The sequence below is a fragment of the Zingiber officinale genome, chromosome 3B (genome assembly GCF_018446385.1).
Source record: "Zingiber officinale cultivar Zhangliang chromosome 3B, Zo_v1.1, whole genome shotgun sequence".
Classification (NCBI taxonomy): Eukaryota; Viridiplantae; Streptophyta; class Magnoliopsida; order Zingiberales; family Zingiberaceae; genus Zingiber; species Zingiber officinale.
Genome location: NC_055991.1, coordinates 73,322,965 through 73,342,436, shown reverse-complemented (window position 1 = coordinate 73,342,436; position 19,472 = coordinate 73,322,965). Strand labels below are relative to the sequence as shown.

Below are 19,472 nucleotides of genomic sequence, written 5' to 3'. Positions count from 1 at the left end.
TGCGATGTAGTTTTTTGAATCTTCACTTAATTTCCCTGCTTCTTGGAGTTGAAAATTTGTTTATTGGCAATAAGTTATTCTATTGAACTAATTGAGTTTTATATATTTGACTGATTTTCTTTTTCAATCTTCTATTGAAATGGATGGATCAGTGTGGTTTGTGAAAACTTGTGGTCTCTCTTTAAAATTTGTTCAGATGAATTTTGTCATATTGGTTTCTAAATCTACGTTCTCTGTAATTTGTGATGTCTGATATTTTAGTGTCTAATTTGTTTTTTTGACAATAGAGTCAGGTTTTCTGGTGTTTGGGGGACGAAATCTACTTGAGCTGTTTTTGAATTCTTTCAGAAGACTTGATAAGCTGCTGAAATTATGATAGTACATGCTTTCTTATACCTATAATTTTTCTTATTTTATTTCTGTAAAGTTAACTTTTATAAAGTGTTTTTCTTTTAAGATATGGTGCAACGTATACATACCTTTTTTCATCCACAGAAGTTCACTTGCAATTATCTTTGATTTTATAATAGATATTTACTTTCATTTCCTCCTTTGATTTCTCATGTAATTTTATCCTTTTAGGATTCACACACTAGAACAATTTGCAGCCACGAACTTTCAGGACTCTTATTCACAAAAAGGAACTGAAACTTACAAGAGATTGAACTGAAACTTACAAGAGATTGATGCCTTGCTGCTAAACTCAAGTAAAACTCCGGATGTTTTTCCGTGTTTTGCAAGAGTGAACTAAAGGTACTTAAATAGAAGAGAAAAGCGTGAACTGGGTGCTCATTGGGCCATCATCATTCACGGGTTCCTTCTTTAGCACCTTTCCAGAGTCTATATAACTTTCCAACTAAGTCTATATGACTTATCTTACTTTTTAGGCTTTATTCCTGATAACAAGTGAGCGGCTCCCCGAGGCTCAATACATTGTTATGGGGAATCAAGGTTAATTAGCTGTTCCTTTCATGGCGGCGTGTTCTTGATGCTTTTTATGACATCCTGTAGTTGAAAGTAGCTTTTCCAGAGCTCAAGGCGTGCTTCTTTGACATTTGGCAGTTGTTTGTACCAATAAGTTTCTTTTCCTTCATGGTGGCTTCTGCGTTGGAAGTCGTATTCCTTGAGCTGGCAGATAAGCTCAAGTTCTCGAAGCTGGCAAGCACTTGCTGAGATGCTGCTCTTTCGATGCTGGCCATTTGTCGTCTAGCGTCATGTTCTTCTTCAAGGAGGACGCTTGTTCGGGTTGAGTTGACAGGTCTTCATATTCAGTAAGGAGTAGATAATGTGGGCTAGATAATTGGAGGCATGTTGATTGGGTTGAGCTTTGATTTGACTTAGGGCTTCCTCCAGAGTCATCAGGGTCTATGCTTGTGGATGCCATCCTGTGGTTAAACTGCACACAAGACAAGACAAGGCATCAGCCAAAAGGTTGTCCTTACCGTCGATATGCTGGAAGTTAATTGGTATGCCCATGTCGGTGACGAAGTCGATGAAGGCTATCCATCTCACTCTAGAAGGCTTGTTCTGAAAGCTTTTGTTGAAAAATGATATTATAGCCTGACAATCAGTTCGGACCATTAATTTCTTTTTATCAAGATAATAAATCTTGAAGCTATCCAGGCTGTTCATTACTGCATAGATCTTAGCGTCTATGGTAGCTTTTGGTGGATAGAATTTCCTACTTGCATATGCACAAACTTTTTCTGTTGATTTGGGATTAAATTGTTGTAGCTTCCACTTACATATTCCTCCCAAGCCTTCCATACAGCCATCTGTTTCAAGTATGATAAAGCAATTTTTTGGTGGAAGCTCGAGATCCGGGAGTTGTTGGACCTTTTTTTTTCATTTGTCTTACTAAGCCGAATACTGACTATTCATCTTCTTTTCTCCGGTCAGGCTAATTTTTGAATATAGTGGCCCAAGTGTTTTTCCAAGATTAGGAATATAAGAACGAGCATAGTTAAGAAGTCCTAACCATGATCGCAGGCCTTTTGTTGTTTGAAGATCTTTTTCTTGAAATCCTGAGATCCTCTTGATAATACGAGGCTGTAATTTGATTCTTTTATTGCCAATAGTGGCTCCCAGAAAATCAATTGTAGGTACTCCTATTTTCATTTCTGTTGGACTTAGTATGAGACCATTTTTCTTGCATATATCAAGCATAACCTTCAAATGTTCTGCATGCTCTTTTTCATTCTTAGAAAATACCAAGATATCCAATATATATGGCTATGAACTGCTCTGTTCCTCTGAAGCGGTTATCCATTTTTCTTTGGAATACTGCAGGAACATTCTTTGACCCGATCGGAATTGACGGGACTTCTAGAACTTCTGGTATTCATTGAATTCTAGGAGTATTCTTGGTCTTTTCCTTATTACCCTATCAACCAAAGGATCAAGTTGCTCTCCCCGATCGGGATAGATACTACTTATGGTATTTATGGTCTTCTTATTACTTTCCTGACCGAAGGATAGAAGTTCCTCTCTTGGACATGAATGGATTTTGGATATTCATGGCAGTCTTGGCATTCTTGTGGCATCCTAGATCTTCTTCTTCTTATTATTATCCTCCTGACTGTAGGATTGAACTCCTCTCCCTGGTTGGATTATGATGGGACTTCTAGAACTTCTGGTATTCATGTTATTCTCGGGGTATTCTTGTCTTTTCCTTATTGCCCTTCGATTTCCTCTCCCCGATTGGGACAAATATGACTTCTATAACTTTCTCAACGTATTCTTGATCTTCTTATTATTCTGTCGACTGTAGAATCAAGCTCCTCTCCTCTTCTCGATCGAGAAAGAAGGGAATTTCTATTGTTTGTGACATTCGTGGCATTCTATTGGCTTCTTTAGTCTTCCTAAATCTCCTCTCCACCGTTAGGGTGGAACGGACATCCGGATATTCTCGGTCTTCTTTGGATTTCTTCATATTCTTATAATTATCCTCCTAATCGAGAGATTGAGCTTCTCTTTTCGGGCCGAATTATAATTGTTATTCAGGTATTCTGACCATTTTTTATTTTTGGTCGTGGGATCGAGCTACTCTCTCCACTCGGATGATAATTGGTATTCCTGTATTCTGCGCATTCTTATGCTTATTATCTTCAATTGGAATATAATTGATATTCAGGTATTCTAGGCATTCTTATATTTATCATCTTCATGACCTTGGGGATTGAGCTCTTGTGCTCGGTCAGATTATAATTAGTATTCAGGTGTTTCGAGCATTCTAATTTTACTTGATCATAAATTCTGATATTCTAGGACTGAAATCTACTTAAGTTGCTGAATTCTTGCAAAAGACATAAGTTGTTGAAATTATGAAACGGCATTGACTTTCGTTTGGGCATCAATATGGTTTTCTTCATGAGAGTTATCAAATAGAGATACATGCTTTCTTTTTCCTATACTTTCTCCTTTTTTATTTCTATAAAGAGTTATATTCGTAAAATGTTTTTATTTTGAGATATGGTGCAAGATATCTGATATGTACCTTTTTTGATTGGTAGAAGTTCACTTCCAAAATAGAAAAAACTTCTTATGATTTCATGAACTTTCACTTTTTCTCTTTTAATGGAATGCTAATCAAGACCTCTTCCTTTTTTCCACTTATAAGCAGAACATGTTAGTCTTTATTTAATAAGGAATGAATTATTTTGTGTCTTTTAAACTAGTGACTTGTGCATACATTAGGATAAAAACATGAGGGCCAACAACTTAATATAAAAAGTGTTGTAATTCTCTTTTTCCTATAATTCATGCTATAATTCTGAAAGTTTCTTATAAGTTAGAAGTTTATCTTCGTGTTACTTTAGGAAATTTCTTTTATTTATTAGGATGGTATTATATAGAAATAACCTGATTTGATGTTTGCTTTCTTGCAGGTTGACTGTGTCTAGAGTTTGAAGTAGTGTCAACCAATAAGTAAAAAATCATTATTTGTCTTAACATTTTCTTGTCTTTAGTTGTTGTAATTGTGTTTATGTTTATAAATATTTGTTTTTTTTTCTTATGAATATTTTAAGTGTTTGAGTATCCATTTAAGGAGTTGCCAAAGTTGGGGCTATGCTTGTGTTGCCTCAACATCTTCACCACTTGTTTAAACACTTTAATTCCATTCTAGTCTTGCATATATTTTTGAGGCATTCTACTTTTTCATGTTGTTTTTTTGTACTTGATTGTTGCTCTATTTTATAGGCAGGATAATAATGGAATCAATTGCATTTTTACTACAAGTTTTTTCCCTCTTAAGTTATACTGGTTTGCAGTTATATTGTTCTTTGTAAAATAGAAAAATTAAGTATTTTAAAGAATAATTATATATCAATTTGTTAATCTAGTTGAAGACATTCTTAATATTTCTTCATAGCATGCTTCTTTACAAAAATGTTGATTTTATTCAACAAAACATATTGTCAATTGACCCTGTTTTTGGTGACCCATTAATATTCTTTAATTAATAATTTATATTACTTAGTTACCTTTAAATAATATCCTTTTCATAATTTCTTTTTATTTACATCTTGACTTCTTTAGATATTTTGGATGACCTTTTAGATATTGATCAATTCAACTTTAAATTTGAATCACATTAATTTTTTTTTTACTTTGCTTAGTGAAACAATTTCTTCGTTGAATAATTTTACCTAGAGTTGATTGTTCAACAAATCTAATATATTGTACAAATATGGTGTATCTGATTGTTTTACTTTTGTGATTGAGTGGATAGATGCATGAAGCTATTTTCATGTTGCGTTGGGAGTTTTAAACTCTGTAATGGCTTTCTATCCTGATCACTAATGCTCTTTTGTAATTTGGGAGCTTGCTTTTTTTGGAAGTTAAGATTTCTATACTTGTTGCATATAACAATTTGCTTGATATATGTGATATTGTAGTTTTTTTGTATCTGCACTAGATTTTAGCACTTACCTGATAAGGAATTTTAACATGTTTATGGGGACAGGTCCAACAAGTCATTGATAAGATTCAATGCTTGTGTAGCTCTACTTGAGGTTCTGCTTGTGGAACTTTTTCAAAGTTTTTTTTTACATTATTTGTTATGTTTTATGAAAAGGGTTGTTCATGTTTATTTTTTATTTTTTATATTTTGTGGAAACTAGTTAGGGGAATGATTCAGTGGTGTAGCTTTTCTAGGGTCTCAAAATTCTTGTATTTTGCCTTTTGTATTTTTTTGATGATTTTATTCTCTCTAATCTCTTTACTTAGTAGTGTCTTTTGATTTGTGTTGTAGTTGCTAGTTTGTCTAATTTATCAACCTAGTTGGAATGTTCGGAAGGTTTCTTATGAAGCTACCTGCAAAATTGGCTCTTCTTAAGTAGAAATTTTGTTGGTAAATCTGCTTCTTGAATATAGGTGTTGGTTGTCTTTAGTTATTGAGAAAATTTCACAATTGAAGTTTATGTAAGTGTTTGTGTTCCTTACTAAATCTATGTGCTCTTTGTAACTTATGGTCAATTGTGATCTAGTAGGTTGTTGCCTTAGTTCCTCCAAAACCTAAATGACTTACTTTGTATGGTTGGGGCATATGGACACCTAGATCTGCTTAACCCCATGTTGCCGCTTTATATTGTGATGTGTTTAATACTTATATTCATGCTATTTGATGCTTATACTCTAGTTGGAGTCATACAAGGTTTAGCCTTCTTTGATTGAGAATTTGCTCTTTTTGTTTCTCTTCTGGGCATATGGACACCTTTTGGTTTGTTTTCATTGCCTAGTTGTTTCTAGTGTTTGTTTTTTCACTTTTGGTGCTATATCAAGTTTATTCCAAACTTCTTATGCCAATTACTAGTTTCTTATTTGATTAATTTTCTCAATTAACTTCCTAAGATGATGCATGCGTGGTCAATGACATACAGAGTTGGTATGAGGCACAAATCTACTATCCGTTAAACTGTTAGTGAAATGTTTTCTTCTTATTGCAACTGCAGCTATTTCCTGTTTCGATGGTTCATATTTCCAGCTGATAATTTGTTCACTCACCCTTGCATTGCCAACAACGGTATAAGCAACAATGTATGGAAAGTAGGTCAAGTTCCCAAAGGCCCTTCGTAGGGGTATTTTTGAACAAATAGTTAGTGGTCTGTCAGTGTCATGTAAAGTTGGACCACCTCCAACAGATTGGTTTACCTTTAAATTTCCAGTTTATTTCTATCTAAATTTAGTTATCATCCAACTTTACTTGTTGCTAGATATTTTTTTTAATTACTTCATTTATGCTAGGTAATCGAGCAGATTCTGTTTTCTTCCCAGAAGACTGCATGCACTTCACAATGACTGCACTTTCTACTTCTGAGCCTACATGGCTACTACACCTGGGAACTTCTGATATGATACTTTTGATCTATTTTCTAGTATTAGTTCGTTGTTACCATATTTTCTCCCAACAGATATTTCTTTACATCTTGTTCACCCGTTTTCATTTTCTTTATTGCTAGATTGTAAGTTTAGTTTATTTTAGTTTTAGCTCATGAGCAACTAAATGAGTGTCAATTTTTTGGATTCATATGTATCTATGTTGTACTCTTAAAATGATAGGTCATATCGAAAGAAGGTTCATTGAGGTGCCTCTTGGAGCTACATGGGTTCTAGCAACAATCAATGAGAGCTTCAGGATTTGATACAATTCAGGTACAATGTGCTTTGCTAACATATTATGATTTTGTGAACTTGCACTTTATTTGATATGCTCCTTAATAGATATGTCCTTTGGAGAGGCCTAAGAAATGGGGAGTATCTCCTTTAATTAAATCATTTACTTTTAATGTTAAAGGTGGTTTTGCAATGGAGTTGAATGTTGCCCAATTTTGGTCCAGTGGAATTCGTAGCCATGAAGTAACTCTTGTAGATTTTGAGATAAACAATGAAGAAACTAGCTATTTCTTGCCAAGCATCTATCATTAAAATGGAGTGATAGAAAGTTCTGAGGTGTCAGATTCACACTTGCACGCATCAAATGTGTTTGCTATGTCCTTTCTTCATTCATTAAAGCTATTCGAGATGCTCTCTCTACTGCTTGACATAAAGAGCGAAGAAAAAGAAAGATATCTCTTTTTTCCAACAAAGGATATCAACAGAGTTGTGATATTTTGTTTGAGTCTTGTATGGTAACATACAATTGTAATTCTGGACCAGATCATATTTCCTGGACTTTGCATTCCTAAAGTACTCACCCTCTGTTGCTTATATTTTTGCAAGTGACTTCTTCAGATTTTCCACATCCCCCAATATGTTGAAAAATGAATTATTAAATTGAATTCTTGTTTTACTAATTATAAAGTGTAAGGATGCCTGTTATGGTTAAGTTTTGTTTTCTTTGAGATTTTTAGCCTTTTGCAATTCAAAATCATTCAACTATGGTTCTGTATGACTTTTCAGGGGCTAATTAATGGATCAGTTGAAATGCGAGAGAACAAGATGCTTTGGGGTTAGGCGAGTTAATTTCTCTCACAAATGAGGAGACACTGAAGGAGTTCGTTAAGAAAAAAATATTTCAAAGTGAGTTTGTAAAACAAAATTCATGGCTTTAAATATTCTTGAGAATAAATTTCAAACTGACCATATGATTTATCTAAAATAACTTGCCTAAGTAGTTAAGAAAAAATCTGCCTAAATGATTCAATATTGTGTATGATGGGTTTGTTAAATTGAATTTCCATCAATGCTACTATATATATTTTTTTTTTGCTATTTTTCTTCTACCATATACTTGTTTGGAAGGAACCAATTAAATTGGGAAAGACTTTCTTCTACCATATACTTTTGATTCTTTTGATCATTGTTTCCTGTTCACGTGTGTTGGGCTTGAAATTTTGTTGGTCATCCCATATGGAGTGCCTAAGTCCTGTTATCATACTAGAAGAAATGAAATAATAATCGTACATTTCATTGAGGCACTGTCATGCAATCTTATTTAGTCTCAGTACCTGGAAGATAATGGTTCGACTACAAGTACTTATGGGTTTAACTAAATCTATCTCTTGGCACAATCCATCCACACTGCACCGAAGTTTTCCATCTTTTATTGATACTCTCAAAGATGCCTTGAAAGATGATTAGGTACAAATCTTAGCATTGGTATATGTACCATTTTTGCTATGCAATTCTAATGTCATTCATTTATTTTTGTGTGTGGGAATAGTTCCCAATTTGTTAAACCGCAACCATAACAATCAAAAGATTACTCTGGTTTCAAGTTGGAAAGGAAGGAAATGTATGTTCACAGCTCGTGCAGTCACTTATCTTAGCTTCTCAAGATGACTTAAGTGAGGTCAGAAGAAGAGCCCTCTTTTGTATAAAGGCCTATGCAAACATATGCATTTTAAATGGGTGACTGACTTTCCCTTAAATCTATAAAGAAGCCACATTGAAATTTGAATTTTTCTAATTGTTTCCATGATTGCATTAGGTAAATCTTGCATTAGTTATTGCAAGTTTTTTTATTTTAGCTCCAGCTATTGCACAAAGCATAAAGAATGGGAGTGGCTATGTATTCCGCAGAGCGTTGTGCTTTGCATGTTTTTCAGTTAACAAAAGGTCAGTATTGTTGATTTTGTTTATCATAGTTTTTCTTTGCCCTCTTTGAATTCTCAGAATTTTTTTGACTACTTATATTCAGTTTCATTAGAGTAGTAATTTACTGTAAGTTATTTATGCATTTTACTTCCAAATCTACTACAATCTATTATTCAGTTTCATTAGTGTTATGCTGTCATATTGAATTGTCTTTGACTTAAATATATGGAACTACATGAAAGAAGCATGCTTCAGTCACCTATCACCTTAAAGCATATTATTTTTTGGTTCCTTTAAGTGTTCACCTAGAGGTTCCAGGAAATATATCTCGCCAAAAACTTGACAAGAGTTAAATTAGGAATATGGAAAATAGCTTGATCAACATTATAATCATCACTTGTCCTTGGATCATTCCAATTGTCAGAAATTTCATTGTGATATCATAATTTATAAAGAAATTTGAAAATTCTACTAAAATTGCAGCCTATATCTGGGAGTTTTGATCAATTTTCACTAAATTCTACTAAAATTCCAGTCTCTGGTTCAATTTTCATTATGATACTTTTGACCTATTTTCTAGTATTAGTTCGTTGTTACCATATTTTCTCTCAACAAATTTTTCTTTACAACTTGTTCACCAGTTTTTCATTTTCATTATAATTATCACTTGCAGTTTTTCTTTAATTTCATATTATTTTCAATAATTTTTATTTTTATTATGTAATTGACCATTTGTTGTAGGTGGAGACATCCAATTTGCAAAGTCATACATGACCAGATTTGCTAGGAGAATTTCAAAGCTTTTTGAAAAGAGGTATTTTATTTTGGACATATCGGTCAATTAATAAATTTTGTCAACTTGTAAATAACTGCTAAGATTGATAATGACAATATGCTCTTTCATTATAGGTTTGGATTCTTGTTTCCACTAGCTTATATGTGGATGATTTGCGAATGTTCTTCTCTTTTTCTTGAAATTTGATAAGGTAATTCATTATCTAATCTCATTCTTTCTTTTTCGTCACTTTGAATGACATGAGAATGTTCTCTTTTCCTTGAAGTCTAGAGGGTAATTCATTAACCTATAATATTCCATATTGGTTGAAGTATAGGAGTCTCTACTAATAATTGCCTATAGCAAAATCTTTATTTATATGAGAACAACAGCCTCCAAACTATAGTATCTTATAATATCTCCAAGCGGGATTGGATTTCTCATCTTATTGAACTTCTATGTTATTCTCTATCGGGATTGGTTTTTTGATCTTATTAATATTCCCCAGCGGGATTGTTTTTTCTGATTGTATTGGTCTGCACCCCCGAGCGGGATTAATTTTATAATCTTATCCATATCTTATTAATATTCTCCTAGGGGATTGGTTCTCTGATCTTGCTAATAGACCTCAGCAATATTAGTTTTTTTTAGATCTTTTTGGGTTTTTCACTTACTATCTCTGGGAGGGATTGGAATTCATATCCTATTATACTTCTAGATATTGTCTAGTGAACTTTCTGATATCATTGACATATCCCCAGGCTATATTATTCTATAACAACCCTTGGCTAGTCTCTTTACACAAATATCCCTAGCGGATTGGTTTTCTCATCTTATTGGTATTTTATCCTCGGACGTGACTCATCTCCTAGTCTTATCAGTATTTTCAATATTATTCCTTATTGTTCGACCCGGTTGGGACATTATTGGACTTCTGGTATTCTTAGTTTTCTGGTCATCATACTCCCGACCTAGGGATCAAACTCCTTTTCCTGGTGGGGACATTATTGGACTCCTGGTATTCTTGATTTTCGGGTTATCATCATCCCGGCCAAGGGATCAAACTTCTTTCTCTTGTCTGGACATTATTGGAGTTATGGTATTCATGAATTTCTTGTTATTATCCTCATATAGGGATTGATCTCCTCAGCCTGGACATTATTGATATGCTCTATTGGAATATTATTGGACTTCTGGTATTTTTGCTTTTCTCGTTATCATCCTCCCAACTAAAGGATCGAACTCCATTCCTCGGTCAGGACATTATTGGACTTCTAGTATTCTTGATTTTCTTCTTATCCTCCTAATATAATGATTGAACTCCTCCCATTGGTCGGGATAGATCGTATTCAAGTATTATGGCATTCTTATTCTTAACGGTGGATCGTTGGCATTCAGGCATTTAATGCATTTTTCTTCTTATTATCTTAATGGTCATGGGATCGAGCTCATTGAGATTACTGCACCAGGTAACCTTTAGTCTTGTCTTTTTGTCTGTTTTTGAGCATGCCCATTGAGATCACTGCACCAGGTCACCTTTAGTCTTGTCTTCTTGTCTGTTATCGAGCTTTCAGTTTGTTTTTTTTTCTTCCTCGAGGAAGATTGTTATGTTTTATGGGCTATGTTTTGATAGGACTATTAACAATATTAAGTAAGCTCTTTTCTTCCTATTCTGCAAGTCTGCAAAAGGTGAAATATGCCACCTTGGCGGCCCCCCATGATTGCCCCACACCATTGGTAGGGAGTAAATCAGGAAATCAAAGCCAACAATCACATGGGAGTAAACTCTTTTCTTCCTAGCAACTTGTATGAAAGGAGCATGGACAAAATCATTTAGTCATCCTTTATGTGTTTTTGAATGTATTATTTTGATGCACTTAAAGTTCCATATGATGATTTCCTTTATCATCATTGAAATCTTGGTTTCAATTAATCCTAAGTCTGGGTTGTTGTTGTTCCAATTCTTTTACCTAGATTTCTTGCCTCTCAACTGTTTCTGCTTAAAAACTTTAACTATCTAAGCTTAGTACTTTGTGATGTTTCGGATTGATCACTCGAGCATGAAGGATCATGACTGCATTATCTATTTTGGAGTCTCATCTATTACTAGATTTTTACCAAGGAATCAAAATGGTAAGTACTCGACGGTGTCTGAGTTCAATCTTAATTTTTTTTATTCCATACGTAGCTTTTTCTATCTTCTATCGCTGATTATTTCTTTCATTTTTTCTAACTATGATTTTGTTGATTCATAAAAAAATACTGCTCAGGACTTTTCTTCTTCCAATGTGCTTACTGCTAGACAATTTATACAGTGTGGTGTTAAAAGCTTTGATAAAGCTCAATTTGTTCTCTATAACGATTCTGATCCTGATGTGGTCGCAAAATGTGTTGTTTGTTTTAGTTCTTTGTCTATGTTTTTAATATTTAATCTCATTATTGATTGTCTTGATATTCTATCATAGGTTAAAGATCTTAAAGGACTCTCAATTGACCTATTGGTTCCAGGTATAATGGTTAATGCTCGAGTGACTTTTGTTCTTGAGAATGGGATAAAGTTATTTTCTTACATACTTCACTAGATGTGTATGGCTTTTCTATTTTTTCATTGCTTATATTTTTTAAGGTGCAAGGCTTTGAAATTGAATAAGATGCATTTACTTAGCTGCTTATACTTTTTGATAGGTTGATATGTTCCATTTAGAGAATGTTTTCCAAACTGGAACATGGAATGACAATTATGCTCAGAACAAAAAGTTATTACATTCGCATTGCCGATGAGTTAATAACCATGCTTTCTATTTTTTTTTTTGACACATGAGCTACACCAAATAGTGAATGCAGTCATTGAAATGTTAGCCCTTGCGTGTGTTCAGGCGGTATTGCCAATGCAACTGTAGCTTTTGCAATTAGGTTCCATCCATTGAACTCTTGTATTTTTTATTATTGAAACTGTTTCTCAAATTCTTTTTCCTACATGCTAGAGATTGTAGCAATGACTAGGCAGAATGCCCTTTAGGATCAGCTCTAGCTTTATTTAAATGTTCCCTTACATTGGGAATGCCTTGAGTATAGGTGGAACCTTTCTTAGAATCATATTTTCAAGTTGCTATATTTCCTCATTTGATACTACCAGAGGTTGGGACAACTCAAAATCGTTACTGCCCCAGGTGGGCACATGTCTTTCTGGTTCCAACCATCTGTACACACCAGCGTCAGTAGGTCATTCTCTCCAATGTCTTCTTCCGGTGGTAGTTAAAGTTGATGTTGCAGTCATTGTATGTTTGCTGATGTGCAGGTGGCGGCTGACTATTCTGTCTGGTTGTTCCCACTATCACAGGACTCATGTTCTCATCACTGGCCTCATCAGCAGGACTATCCAAGTCTGCATGGTTCCCACCAATCGTATTCATTGTTTGAGGATTCCGGGAGGCATCGCAGTGCACCACATGATGTCCTAGTTTTCGGCATCCCGTGCAAAACTTCAATGTAGATTCAAAATGCAGCTGTAAATCCACTTCACTCCCATCTGGTAGGGTTGCTTTATTGTAGCTATGAAAGGAGGTGATCATTTTTGAATTGGAATTTCCTTTTATCAATTATACAATCAATTACTTTTTAATTATTTATTTCATATATGAATTTTTGTTCTTTTATCTATTGACATGGGGAATTGAATTGTGCAAAATAAACTAATTTTTTTATTACTTTGAATTTTTTTTGTTCTTTTTTCATTACCATGCTAATTGTGGTTGTCAATCATAGAAATGATGGATCAACCAGATGATGCGAAAGCACATGATATAAGAATATGCATGTCGAATATTGATAACTTAAAGAACCAAGCCTTTCTTAACTTTATTCTAATAAATTTGGCCACTAGATTGGATCCATGCCCTCGACATTAGCTAATATGTATTTTGAATGTGGTCTGAAACACAAGTGTGTGGGGAATAAGAAGGATAAATTGAAATTGAGAGTGCAGAATGGTTAACTAGTGTTTGTTGTGGCCTTGGGGTGTAGGTAACATGACCTTGCATAGCTATTTTAGAAGAAGAGAAGAATAGACAATCAATAAACTATAATAATAATAATAAAAGAGAAAGGATTTTTTTTTTTGGATCTCTTACTTGTCATTGTTGTAAAAGCTTGCATATTCCATGCTTTCAAACAAATAAAATATGATTCATACGTTTAAGGATTGCCAAATGTGACAAATTGATGATCTTGTGCAAGTATAAATAGATTCCATTGAATATGAATTGGTCTTGTCATGATAGGGAAGCATATGGTAATATAAATGTCCTCATCAAATCTTTATGAACTGCGTGTTTCTTATCATCTTTGCTATGATATATTTTGCATTATCATGAGTGCAATATCAAGAGTAAAAATTGTTGCTCCTCTTCTTCTTCTTTCAGTTATAATGCCTATATATGTTAAAATGCTTTTCTTTGTTCATGTCTCTTTATGTTTGTTATAGATTAACACTTTCTATGCATATATGCTTATTCATTCTATTATGATTATTACTTTGTAACAAATTAAAGGTGTCACCAGGAAGCCTATCCATCACGCTTTAATTATATTGCTCAAGGTGCTAGTATTATTCTTTCTAAAGGACAAGTCAATTCAATCATTACTTCTCATTTTATACCCTTAAAATATCTAAATAACATTATGTTATATGCATTATTATCAGCTTTCTATTAATAGGATTTACATTCTAACGAACTATTATTGCTCCATTTATTTTTAGTTTGTTATTTTTTCAAGAACTTTTTTGAACATGATTTTTCTGAGCATCTACCAACATACTAGAGTTTTTACTTGAAGTTGATGGAAGAAGTTGAAGAGTTTGACTTAAAGGTTTATCTTTCAGTTTTTAGGCCTTTTTCAAAGAGTTTACCGGTTAAAACATTTGCAAATTATTATTTCATTGCTTTAATTCTTCTATTTTGCCTTTGTAATTTATCTAAAATGCCTTTTTGCCTTTTTATTTTTCCAAGAAAGTGTCAACACTTGATCTTTCTACCAACTTTTATGAGGAACGAATGCATGTTTATTTTGTTTATGTTGGTTGATAATGCTTTTAGCCGACGCTATCTAGTGAAATAAGACTTGTTTGTTGTTGTTGGTTGATTATGCTTTACTCCCGAGTATACGCAAATCATGTGTTTTCCTAGTGTTAAAATGACTTTCCAAGGAAGTATAACAATTAGTTAGAAAATTGAATTATATCACTATTATCAGATCTTAATTGTTGCAAGTGTGATTAGTCAATTCTTTGGGTTCAATGAATGACTATTAGGAAACAACTGTTAAGGATTCTTGAAAAAGGTTTGTTCGACCTTTGTGTGGTCATCTACATATTTTGGTCTATTCAATATAGATGGGTTATTCCATAGATAGGAGATCCACATTAGGACAATTGAATTTCATAATAGTTCAACTTTAGTGACAGTGTTTTGGACTGAATTGTAAAGCTACAAATGTTGAGCGCTAGTAAGAATTCTAATAATTTACTCATTGAATAACTTCATTTCTTTGCTTTTTTGATAATTAACTAGATTATAATATGCTTCTAACCCAATACATTTGAATCCTTCTTTCTTAGAATGGAAATCAAATTCCTCTTTGAACGCTATTTTTATTGGCATTCGGAGGTTCATGCATTATGTGTAAGAGTATCTTTTAACTTAATTAGTTATTTTTGTCATGTAAACTTTGTGTTTTACAATTATAGAGATCCATGTTTGTTTTGTTTTCTCCCTCTTTTATGAGATTCTTTACATCATCTTGCTAACATCTTTTAGGTACAAGTGTTGAATTTGATATCTGCACTAATTAATCATGTTGGAGATAAGGTTTTGCCATATGCAAGTCAATTGTTCAATTTTTTTCTGCAAGGTATAACTCTATATTATCCTCTTTATCCTATCAATCATATTCATTATCTCCTCCATAAAGTTTTTTGTTCCCAGCACATTGAGATGGAAAATGAGATTAAACCAAATTATAAATCTTAGGTTGTTTGGTGCCGCTATGTTGAACATTTGCTTAATATTTCTTTTAATCCTATCAAACTACTGAAGTCAGTCTCTTGGTGATTGATGGGTTAAGTTAATAAATATAAATGTGGTAGTCTAAAGTTGATGTTCAGGATTGTGATCAAGAATGCAAGAAATCTTCTACAGTATGTATCCTCATTAAATTCATGCAATGTTCTAAGTTGAATCATCTTGACATAGATTCTATTGTATCCTCCATAGGGGTGTAATCGAGCCGAGCCGAGCCGGACTCTTGGATGTTTGAGTTTGGCTCGTTTATAATCGAGCCGAGCTCGAGCTTTATTTAACGAATATATTCATGGCTCACGAGCTTATTCGAGCTTTTATCGAGCCTAAACGAGCTTAATAAATATAAATTATAAATTTAAATATTCATTAAAAACTAAATTATATATTTTTTAAAAATTATAATATTCTTGTTAAAATTTATAATTTTATTCTAATAAATAAATTAAATATATTTGTCTATGTTTTTCATAAGTAGAGTGTAAAATCTATAAATTCAATATCAAAACTATTATTTTTTTTAATTTAAAAATTGATTCATGAGCTTAACGAACATGTTCACGAGCTAACAAGCCGAATATTATGAAGCTTGAGCTTGGTTTGTTTATCTTAACGAGCCTAATTAAACGAGCTCAAACGAGCTTTTATCGAATCGAGCTTCGAATAGCTAACGAGCGGCTTGGCTCATTGACACCCTTAATCCTCCACAACATGGAACATGTATCCTGTTTGCATTTTGTTTACTGTAGTTGGATCCTTCAATGTGACCATTCTTTGTTTGATATGGATTGCTTTTACAACTTATCAGGCATATCAAGTGTCTACCAAGTAGAAGCGACATTCACAAATCGTTCAAGGTTCCATTTTAACATTCAAGATTATGAATGTTTCCTTCTCAAATTTTTATTTTTGATAATGTAATCTCTTTGTTAGATCTTGTTTGGTTTATTATGTCTATTGAGCATAACGAATATATATTGTTGTTTATATTACATATTTTTATTACTCTGGTAGACTTGATGAAACTAAAAGTGTAATATTTGAAAACTAAAAAGATTTGTATCTATATGTTATTAGTTAGTTCCAGCCAGTAGTAGATTGTAAGTGGCTACAAAACATTGATATTTTGAATTTCTTCTAGTGTTTCACTTTTTCCTATCGTATCATTTTGATGCATGATATTGGCCACGTTATCACCTTTATTTGGAGGTATCGATTTAACTTCTCATCTATGTTCTCTCTTTTTCAGAATGACCATGATCCTTCTAAATTGGTGGCAGAGACACCATGCAAATTGCTTCGTTACTTGGTTTCTTACCCAGGTTGAGACTAACAACACCGTATGCTGATTATGAAGCATGCCATTGCTATTGCCAGCTTTTGGAGTAATTCATTTTGTGATGTTTTAAGGGCCAGGCAATGCACCTAGTCTTGGATTAGGGAGATTTCCTCTTCATTAATGATTGATCTTCATCCTTGTTAAAAGGACAACCAACCTCTTGTTGTAGGCTGGTGATCTCATAGCAAGGCTTGATTTGGATGAACCATCTGCTATTAGAAGAGCTGAGCCATTTCATGGCACTTTTTTCTAAACTGGGTCCTCCAACTGCAGTTTCTAGCAAAGTTCACCAAAAATGTGTTGCAAGTTTAAATGCTGCACCAATTGTTCTTGCAGGATACTAACATAACATCAATGAAGTAAGCACCATTGTCAGGATTTTTTTTTTGTTAATATCTTGCTCTTCTACGTTGTATGCTGCCTGTTCTAAAAATTGGAACCTATTTTCGTCATGAGGTGTGTTACCAGTTGAATCTAGCATAGGAGATATCCGATTTTTTTTATTCATTTCATGTTTGATAAGTCTAATTGAGTTTATATTTTTTGCTATATAACTAGGGAAATATAAAGCAACAAATATGCATTTTTTTGGGGCTTGATTTTTTCCAAAAATGTTTTGTTAGTACCACCTGTAAATTATGGGCATTGGATTAGTTAGATTTTCTTTTTGGAACTTTTTTTTTGTCAATCTAGTCGATTTGGGTGGAGTGATAATTCTCATGACTCAGTTCCTTTAGTTTTCATCCTCATTCAAGTTTTTTAAAAATCGGTTTCACTTATCTTTATTTTGACTTTTACTATTTCCTACTTGGTCAATTAGGTCTATTCTCACCGATCCATAATTTGTTGTGCCCTTTCAAGTAGCTAAACATAGTCCTACTAACCTAAACTATGAGGCACCATTGGCAATTTCCCCCCTTATGTTTCATTTCACTTTTATTAAGAAGAGTAATTCTACATTCAGTCTGTAGGATATCCCAGTGGGGTGTATGCTATAACTCAACTATGATTAGGTTGTCCAAGATCATCTGGTTTGTTTGGATAATCCAGAGCTCCCATTCCTTCAATGCCAAGAAAGCATGTCTCAATTGGTAAATTGTAGCTTAGTGATATCTGAAGCAGTCCCATTATCCATTCTTTATGCTACCAAACCTGTGAAATGGTTGACCCACTGCATATTGTATTGTGTAAATTTAATTGGAGATGAGATACAAGGAATATGATGAAGCAACTTTTGGGACAAATATGGAATTCCCTGCCAAGTGATTGAAGAACGTTCTAGAGGTTAGGTGGCCAAAGTTTAATTTTCACTTAATTTGTTGATATTTTAGAAACAAAGTTGAATTTCTCTAGTATTCTTCTTGCAGTCTCCTCTCTCATCCTGCACTGAGAAAGAAAATACTGCATATTATATGGTAAAATGAACAATAGGTTACCATTTGGTATTCTCAAACCGACTCATTGACATTTGTGGTTCATGACATCAAAATTTTTGCTTTGTGCGACCCTTATGTTAACTTTTCTCTGAAAATTGTTCAATTCTTTTCTTTGTCCAGGCTGATTTCATAGAACTCGGGCTTCACCACAAGAAGGATCTTCTCCAAGTGGTAGACATGGTACTGTCACACTAGGTTTGAATCACATTGCTGCTTCTGAAGTACTATAAAAGTTTTAATATTTGAACGACGTGCAATATCTGCTACTTTAAGGGTGTGAAAAATAAAAACAAGTTGATACTTCGACTCATGGAAGCATTGGTTTATCCCAACCTTGCTCCCTACCATGATTTGCTAATTCTTTTCTCTGCTTTTAATCATACAAGTTATTCTTAATGTTTATGTTTTAAGTAATATGAGTTGCTCTATTTGAAAGGGCATCCTTATTTAACGTGCTTGACGTATGATACGATACATGATAGTAGGGTCGGATAGTTGACGTGGTCGGAAGTCAAGCCCACGAGGTGGTAGCCCACGTGGCGGTCAGAAGTCAAGCCTACGTAATGGTCAAAGGTCCAACCTACGTGGTGGTCAAAGGTCCGGCCTACGTGGTGGTCAGAAGTCCAGATTATAGGACGGTCCAGGTTAGACATAAGTGACAACCAGGGGTTAGGCCTACAGGGCGAGTAGGTAAGATGTATGATTCAGGACTTACGAGATACATGTCAGGACTTACAGACATGTAGAACAGGATATACGGACCAGGATGTACAGGTCGGAATATACGGACCAGGTTATATAGGTCGGGATATGAGGACTAAGACTTACGGGATACAGGTCAGGACTTACAAACATGCAGAACAGGATATACGGACCAGGATGTACAGGTCGGGATATATAGACTAGGTCGTATAGGTCAGGATATGCAGACTAAGGCTTACGGTTCAGGATTTACAGGACGAGACAGGTAGAACAGGAAATGTGAGCCAAAACATACGATTCAGGACTTACGGGATACAGGTCAGGACTTACAGATATGTAGAACAGGATATACGGACCAGGATGTACAGGTCGGGATATACAGACCAGGTCGTACAGGTCGGGATATGCGGACTAAGATTTACAGGTCAGGATTTACAAGACGAGACAGACAGAACAGGAAATGAGGGCCAAGACATACGATTCAAGACTTACGGGATACAGGTCAGGACTTACAGACATACAGAACAAGATATACGGACTAGGACGTACAGGTCAGAATATACGGACCAGGTCGTACAGGTCGGGATATGCAGACTAAGGCTTAC

The 19,472-nt window shown here is 34.1% G+C and overlaps 1 long non-coding RNA gene across 3 annotated transcripts in view; it reads left to right on the top strand.

Moving 5' to 3' along the window:
• LOC122056554 overlaps nt 1-18,561 on the top strand; it is a 34,839-nt gene extending 16,278 nt beyond the window's left edge. For all 3 annotated transcript variants that reach the window (XR_006133261.1, XR_006133259.1, XR_006133260.1), the window contains exons 7-16: nt 288-378; nt 3,888-6,654; nt 7,402-8,559; nt 9,280-9,352; nt 9,448-9,524; nt 11,779-11,821; nt 12,612-12,845; nt 15,130-15,223; nt 16,640-17,088; nt 18,286-18,561. This is a non-coding gene — a long non-coding RNA (uncharacterized LOC122056554). The remainder of the gene's footprint in view (nt 1-287; nt 379-3,887; nt 6,655-7,401; nt 8,560-9,279; nt 9,353-9,447; nt 9,525-11,778; nt 11,822-12,611; nt 12,846-15,129; nt 15,224-16,639; nt 17,089-18,285) is intronic.
• The last annotated feature ends 911 nt before the right edge of the window (nt 18,562-19,472 follow it).